This window comes from Peromyscus eremicus, chromosome 2, assembly GCF_949786415.1.
Source record: "Peromyscus eremicus chromosome 2, PerEre_H2_v1, whole genome shotgun sequence".
Classification (NCBI taxonomy): domain Eukaryota; kingdom Metazoa; phylum Chordata; class Mammalia; order Rodentia; family Cricetidae; genus Peromyscus; species Peromyscus eremicus.
Genome location: NC_081417.1, coordinates 149,450,906 through 149,459,727, shown reverse-complemented (window position 1 = coordinate 149,459,727; position 8,822 = coordinate 149,450,906).

Here is an 8,822-nt window from a genome sequence, read left to right as displayed (position 1 = left end):
TGGCGGCGGTTGGCAGTGTCTCCCTCCGCCTTCCTCGTCTCTCAATTCTCCTCTCTGTTAGTCCCACCTATACTTCCTGCCTGGCCACTGGCCAATCAGTGTTTTATTTATTGACCAATCAGAGCATATACAGACCATCCCACAGCAAGGTGTAATAGCAAGTGGTAGGCATGGTGGCAGGAGAACAGGAACTGAGACTGAGAGAAAAAGAGAGAACCGGAAGTGGGACGCAGCTATGAAATTCTCAAAGCCTGCCTCTAGTTACACACCTCCTCCAGCAAGGCCACACCTCCTAAGCCTTCCCAAACAGTGCCACCAACTGGGAACCAAGCACTCAAATACCTAAGCCTATGAAGCTATTCTTAGTCAAACCATCACATTCCAATCCCTGGACCATACACAGTTGTACTGTAGATCTCTAGAGAAAGGAGAATATATTCTATTACTTGTGCCAGGATAAGTGGATATACACATGGGAAGGAGGTAACTTAGACTTTTGTTGCACATCAGAATTAATAGAAATCAATTCTCGCCAGCAGTGAGGGCTGGGGCGGGGGCGGGGAGGGGCAGGGGTGCGTGGCTTTAATCCCAGCACTCCTGAGGCGGAGGCAGGTGGATCTCTGTGAGTTCAAGGCCAGTCTAGTCTACTGATTGAGTTCCAGGACAGCCAGGACACAGAGAAACTCTGTCTCATGGGAAAAAAAGAAAAGAAAGAAATTAATTCTCAGTGAATGAAAACTTCGAGGAGAAGATTTAAACCTTCCCAAAGCATACCCTCCCACATATGGTCTTACAGATCCATGCACAAAGGACTGGGATCTCCAGGTCTCAAGGTCAACACGTCCCTTATGTCACTAGTTCCCAACAGATGGCCCCCAGTAAGGGGGTACCAACTTCTAACTCAGGAGTTTGAGGCTTCTGGCTTGCCCTCATTTTATTGTTATTTTTTAGACAGAGTCTCACTGTGTGTCCCCCACCACCACCACCACCACCACCAGACTGTCCTGGACTGGCTATGTAGACTAGGCTGGCCTTGAACTCACAGAGATCTGCTTGCCTCTGCCTCCTTAGTGCTGGGATTAAAGGTATGTGCCAACATGCCCGGTTCCCAGTGGTGGAACACTTATCCAGCTTCTTTCTCTGTGCCACTCCGATGGGTGCAAAGTCATGTCACGTAGTCTTCTTTCATTTCTGTGAAAACTGACTAAGGAAGTTGACCAAGCGCTTCCTGTGCACACGCATTATTCTGTTTCCTAGCATGTCTTGCTGATTTCCCATGAGTTACTGTATTCAACTGTTATAAACTGCCGTTCATGGTTTTTTCTGTTTCAGTTTTACACCCTTCAGCTGCATTTGTTTACAAGTCCTTTACTGAATACAACTTGAGTTTCATGTGGCCAAGTTTGAAGGCTTAAAGGTTTTGAAAAGCTCTTGTTGTTGTTGTTGTTGTTGTTGTTGTTGTTGTTGTTGTTGGAAACAGTGCTTTATCTACAGCCCAGGCCAGTCTCAAACTCCCAGCCATCCTCCTGCCTTAGCTTCCCAAGCACTGGGACTACAGACATAAGCTGTCACTCTGGCTTCCTCTGTGGAATGCCTGTTGAAGGCTTTCCCCTGCTTTTCTATTGGAATGTCCGCCTTCTTATTGAGTTTAGAGGTTTGTATATTTAGTTGAAATATATATCAGAGATCCTTATCCTCCAGGAAGTGTTAGCTCCCTGATATTCTGGTCTACACAGGAGCTTTCACTCCTGTGCATGGAGAACGCTGAAGGCAGGAGGCACAGCTATATCCAGGACTGAGTCCTGAAGCTGGGTGGGGGTGATCGCAGTATGGCTGAGGGATGCCAGGAGCCTCTGATAGCATCTTCTACCACACCCTCTGTCTGCCATAAACAGCCTGCCCCATCATTTAAGACTCCTCCTGGGCTCCTGTCATCAAGACCTCTTTCCCAGGCTACCCAGCCCACCCCTCCCTCTAGACTATTAGTTCTTCAGTACTGCCACAGGCCCCAGGTCCTAATTGTGTGTCACAGTGTCTTCCACCTGCTGATGTTCCGTCCCCTTCACTAGAGTGACAATCTCAAGGCAGGCACCAAGTCTCCAGCCCCTCTCATTGCCAGGGGGCGCCCAGGGCAGGGCCTGTCACACGGCCTTCATTATAACAGGAATTAACACTTGTTAAACCCTTGCTGGCACCAGGCACCGCCTGAGAGGGGCATGTAGCTCAGCTTGGCTCTGGCAGCCATCCTGTGACTGGGGATGGCTCAGTGGCTAGAACGCTTCCTGTGCTTTCAGAGTTTGGTTCCTGGAACCCGTATCCAGCATCTCACAACCACCGGTAACTCTAATTCCAGAGGATCTGATCTCGCATTCTGGCCCCCACATGTACCCACACATGTGTAGCACATACTCACACAAAGACACATAAATAAAAACCAGAGGGAAATCATACAAAAGAACAACAGTCCGAAGAACTAGTCCATCATTCGGCGCCGTCCTAGGAACTAGTCCATCATTCGGCGCCGCGAGGTTGACAGAGACAAAGCTCAGGCAGGTCTAGGCTAGCAGGGAGTATACTGGCTCCACTAAAAGGCAATCTAGAAGTACGCCTTCAGGCCTGGCTAGACTCAGAGACAGTTTCTTCCCTCTCTCAGTCCTGTATCTCTGCAGGTGGCTTCACTTTGCAAGCAAGCTCTCTGGACCAGTGGAAGCTGCCTATGAGCAGTAGCTGCATCTCAGTTTGCCAACCACAGTGGCTAATACATCCCCGCCAACTCAGCAGAAAGAGGAGGCTTCTGATTGGCTCGTACTGATGTACCCGCTGACAATGATTGGCAGCCCACCAGGAGCTCTCCCCTGAAAGAACCAAAACAAAAGATGTAGAAAAGTCTCTCTGAGCAGAATTGCGGCCTGGTGGATTCCATCTCATCGAGGGGACACCACTGTTATCCTAACTTCCTGCGAAGCTAGAACGGCCCAGAGCTCACTTGCCTCCACCACGGCAGCTGTATACCAGAAACAGAAGAATTACGTGATTGTTCTCATCCACAGGCCTGCTGCCTGGCCAGCACACTACATCAGCTTCTCTGAAGTTCTGGGGAAGTTGAGAGCCCAGGACTCCAGTGAAAAACAAACTAGTGTTCTAGTTTCCTTTCTGTTGCTGTGATAAAAGACTGACCAGACGGGGAGTAGTGATGCATGCCTTTAATCCCAGCAGAGGAGGCAGAGGCAGGTCTGTGAGTTCAAGGCCAGCCTGGTCTACAAAGCTAGTTCCAGGACAGCCAGGGCTGTTACACACAGAAACCCTGTCTTGAAAACCAAAAAAGAGAGAAAGAAAGAAAGAAAGAAAGAAAGAAAGAAAGAAAGAAAGAAAGAAAGAAAGAAAGAAAGAAAGGAAAGAAAGAAAGAAAAGAAAGACAACTTGGGGAGGAAAGGGTTGATTTGACCCACACTTCTGTCACAGTTCATCATTGAGGGAAGTCAGGACAAGATCTCAAACAGAAGCTTAAAGCAGAAACCAGGAAGGAACGGTGCTAGCTGGCTTTTCTACAGGCTTCCGCTTAGCTGGCTTTCTCCTACAGCTCAGGGCACAGGCCCAGGGAATGGTGCCGCCCACAGTGGGCTGGATCATCCTCTATCAATTAGCAAGGCACTCCCCCACAGACATGCCCACAGGCCAATCTGATGTGCGTAATCCCTCAGTTGAGATTCCCTTCTCAGGTGACTCTAGGTTGTATCAAGTTGACAGCTAAAGCTAACAGAGACAGTCAGGTTCAGTGACAGTCAGCAACCATCACAAGGACACAAGACAGATAAACTCCCAGGCCTCCCTCCATGTCCCATAACCCACAGAAAGTATGATAATGTCTTTCCCTCCCCTCCCACTCTCCTAATGACATCTGCTGTGTGACACAGACAACACAGACACACAGACACACAGACACACACACACACACACACACACACACACACACACACAGAAAGAGGGAGAGAGAGAAGGAGGGAAGAAGAAAAGACTCTTATTGGCTTTTCTTAATTTTGTATAAAGTAGAAATAAGAGCATGTTTAGAAAATTCTGTTAGTACTATTGATCTATAATTTATCTCTAAGTTGCCAAGTCCACTCAACAACCATTCAAACAGCCACCTAATCCCTTCTACATGGAATCCCTGAGTCGTGGCTGCTTCCCGGTCTCCAACAGCTGACTGCTGTGGGATGGTCTGTATGTCAAGTGTGTTGCTGATTGGTCAGTAAATAAATCACTGATTGGCCATTGGCTAGGCAGGAAGTATAGGCGGGACAAGGAGAAGAATTCTGGGAAGTGGAAGGCTGAGAGAGAGAGACACTGCCAGCCGCCACCATGACAAGCCGCATGTGAAGATCCCGGTAAGCCACGAGCCATGTGGCAAGGTATAGATTTATAGAAATGGATTAATTTAAGCTGTAAGAACAGTTAGCAAGAAGCCTGCCATGGCCATACAGTTTGTAACCAATATAAGTCTCTGTGTTTACTTGGTTGGGTCTGAGTGGCTGTGGGACTGGCGGGTGACAAAGATTTGTCCTGACTGTGGGCCAGGCAGGAAAACTCTAGCTACAGCTGACTTTGCTATGGATATAGTCCCCATGCCTGACCAAGGGCAGGTTCCAAGCTTTGATGGAGTCAAAGGCTGTAACTAGCCTAGAAGTCATGGGGTCCTAGTGCTGTGGAACCCAGGAGGCTGACCCTGGTGGGGGACAAGGCTTGTCAGCAGTAGCAAGGGACACAGTTCAGCATGACCAGCTATGGATTCTGAGGCATTCTGCTCAGAAGCAACCAGATCTTGATTTTTGCCAGGAGTCAGTATGCAACAAGTTTGACTTTGTTTTTAAAAGGTGTTTTGGTTTTTCAGTACAGGATTTCTCTGCAGCCCTGGCTGTCCTGGAACTCTGCCTCCCGAGTGCTGGGACTAAAGGCATGTGCCACCATCACTGGGCTGTTTGGGAAAGTTTTTAATGCAGGTTTAAGCATGAAAGGAGGGAGGGAGAGAGACAGAAATGGGGGAGAGAGGGAGAGAGATTTAAGAAAGGATGACAGGAGCTCGAGAGATGGTTAAGTGGCTGGAGAAAAGGCTCAGTGGCTAAGAGTCCTTGCTGCTCTTGCTGAGGACCTGAGTTCAGTTCCCAGTCCCCACACTGGACATCTCACAGCTTTCTGTAATAACAGCTCCACAAGATGCAGCGCTCTCCTCTGGCCTCTACTGATGCTTGCACTCATGTGCACACGCTCCCACAGATACACTGCACAGAAACACATACTGAAAAATAACAAATATTAAATTCTTTTTAAAGAAAAGTATTATACTTCAAACTCAAGAGGGAGTGCAAGCCAAGCATCTCAAGATAGACAGTAGCTGTGGTGTGCGTGTATGTGTGTGTGTGTGTGTGCATGTGTGTGCGTGTGTGGTGCATGCGTGTGTGTGTGTGTGTGTGTGTGTGTGTGTATGCATGTGTGTGTGTGCATGTGTGTGTGGTGTGTGTATGTGTGTATGGTGTATGTGTGTGTGCATGTGTGTGTGGTGTGTGTGTGGTGTATGTGTGTGTGCATGTGTGTGTGGTGTGTGCGTGTGCATGTGTGTGTGTGTGGTGTGTGTGTGGTATGTGTGTGCATGTGTGTGTGTGGTGTGTGTGTGTGCATGTGTGTGGTGTGTGTGTATGTGTGTGTGTGTGTGTGTGTGTGTGTGTGTGTGTGTGATATTCTGCGGCCTTTGAGACTACACAGCTATACTGTTCAAAGGATTTAAGGTTTAAGTGAAAATGTTTTTGCTATACCTATTTTCATTGTAAGAACTTCAGTATATGACATTATAAGGTTGTATTGCTCAGGCTTACAAACTTCTAAGATAAAAAATATGGGTTAAAAAAGGCCAAAGGAGCCAGGTGGTGGTGGCGCACGTCTTTAATCCCAGCACTCGGGAGGCAGAGCCAGGCGGATCTCTGTGAGTTCGAGGCCAGCCTGGAGTGAGTTCCAGGAAAGGCGCAAAGCTACACAGAGAAACCCTGTCTCGGAAAAAAAAAAAAAAAAAAAAAAAAGGCCAAAGGAATTCCTTCTTTCTTTACTTTATTTATTTGAGACAGAGTTTTCCTATGTAGCCCTTCTAGCCTAGAACTCTCTGTGTAGACCAGGCTGGTCTCCAACTCACCTCTGCCTGCCTCTACCTCCCAAATACTGATTAGCAAAGGCATGTCCACCACACCCAGTCCTTGGAGGAAGTAAAGGCTTACATTCTGACTGTAAACAAGATTCAAAATTTTGCTTGTGAAGTTATTGGAAGGAAAAGCACAGATTTGGAGACAAGAAAGAAGTACAATTAATCCAAAGTTGACATGTTCTGACTTAAGAATGGTTCATTTCTCAACATTTTGGTTTGAGATATCTCTTTGAGAGAGAGGAAAAAGAGAGAGAGAAAAATGAGAGTGAATTTGGTCTTTATGTCAGCAACCTTCACAGAGATTTTGTTGTTATTTGTGTCAAAATTCTTGATTGTTGCCTGGTGGCAGTGGCTCATGCCTTTGATCCCAGCACTCAGGAGGCAGAGCCAGGTGGATCTCTGTGAGTTCGAGGCCAGCCTGGTCTACAGAGCAAGATCCAGAACAGGCACCAGAACTCCACAAAGAAACCCTGTCTCAGATAAATAAATAAATAAATAAATAAATAAATAAATAAATAAATAAATAAATAAATAAAATTGACTCTTGCTGGGCAGGCGTTGAGGCAATTGCCTTTGATGCTAGCACTTGGGAGGCAGGCAGATCTTGTCGGAGGCTAGCCTGATTTATACTGCTCTGGCTGATCTTGCAGAGGATCCAGGTTCAATCCCCAACATCCATACAATGGTTCACAGCCACCTGTAACTCCTGTTCAAGGGATCTGATGCCCTCTTCTGACCTCCACAGGGGCCAGGTACACACATGGCAAACAGACATACATGCAGGCAAAACGTTCATACAGTAAAAACAGATAGAAAATTTTAAAAGAGAAGCCAGGTGGCGGTGGTGCATGCCTTTAATCCCAGCACTTGGGAGGCAGAGGCAGGTGGATCTTTGAGAGTTCAAGGCCAGCCTGGTCTACAGATCCAGGAAAGGCACAAAGCTACACAGAGAAACCCTGTCTCCAAAAACAAAAAAAACAAAACAAAACAAAAAAAAAATTAAAAGAGAGAGAACATGGCTGCTACTTAAAACAACACCCTCAGGAGTGACGGGTTCCTTTCCTTCCACACGTCCCTTTAACTCCCACTCTCCTGTGTGTGTGTGTGTGTGTGTGTGTGTGTGTACATGAGCAAACACATGTGTCTGTAATATGTGACTGTGGGTGCATACTTACTACGGCAAGCACGTGGGGGTCAGTGGGTAACTTGGCTCTCCTCCACCTTTGCATGCTGGGGCTCTAACTCGGGTTGTCAAGCTTTGGGGCAAGCATTTGACCAGCTGAGCCCTCTGGCTGGGCCCCTTCCTCTTTTTACCTTCTCAGGGTGGGGTGCATAGACAAGACCACCCACTGAATTCTCTGAAAGGCCTGCTATGCCGAGGACACTGTCACCCTTTTCCCAGTAGGGATTACACTTGGCCCTTAAACATTTATCAATCAGATTCACTGACCTGTCTTCACACTGGAATTCCCCATCCAAGGAGAATGTGTGACTGAATGGTTGGAAGCTCAGTGCCAAGCTGGAGGGGTAAGGGCCTCTTGAGATCTGGATGTGGTGCATGGGGGGACCTAATGGAGGGAGATGTGGGGAGAAACTGAGGCAAACCTTGCCCACCGGGCATTGGCACTGCCTGGTGTGGCCTCGTCTGTGTACCGTTGAGAGCTAATGGTCCTGGATGCAGAGGTGTCTGCGTTCAGGGGCAGATGCTGCCCCCTCCCCCACCTTCTTTCTGCCGGTCACCAGCAGTACACAAGCCCTCACTCAGAGAAGTTGCTGATTCACTGCTGCACGCTGGCCATCTGGGGACATGCGGACGTGCCTGGCTGCACTGCCTGGAATTCGGCCCATTCTATATGATCTTGGCCAGGTCACTTGTGGACAACAACCAGGTTGGTTTACAGTGTTCGCACGAGCCATTTCTAGATCCCCCCATCAGGCTCCCTGTACAGCATTATCATCTCATGTTCACAACCACTGACAGGAGATGCCAACGGCACATCCACTTTGTAGCTAGGGAAACCGAGGCTCAGAGTAGTAGTCCAGCTCTCCCCAGGTCATAGAGAGAGCTAATAAACAGAGACCTGGAGTCCACGCCAGAGCCCACTTTAATCCAAAGTTCCCGGGCTTCTGTTGCTATCCCTGCTGTAGACAGAGGAGACTGCCGACCTTCATCAAGGAACCAGCTAACATTTGTGTGAGAGAAAAAAAGAAACAAGGGTATAAATCCATTTCCAGTAGCACCAACCCAACGTCCACAAAGAGAAAGAAAGGAAGGAAGGAAGGCCGGGCTTCCCTTCGGCTGAGATGTTTTAAATACTGAGTTAGGACAGGGCGGAAATGAAGGCAAACCACTGAAAAGAGAGCCGGTCCCCAGGCTTTGTACACCTTCTGACTTGGCACACTGACATGGTTGCCTTTCAGCCTCATCCTTTATCTCAGTTTAAAAAAAAAAAAAGTCATTGCTATTCCACAGGCTCTGGACCCTTTGAGCTTTGGCCTCAGGTCACACAGACCCACCCAGAATCCTCCTCCCTTGGACGGGGTGTCTACAGCCATCCACTGAATTGGCACCCGCCCCGTGACCCACTCATGATCTGTGTTGGCAGTGAGTGAAGTTCTTAAAGGAGACTGACTC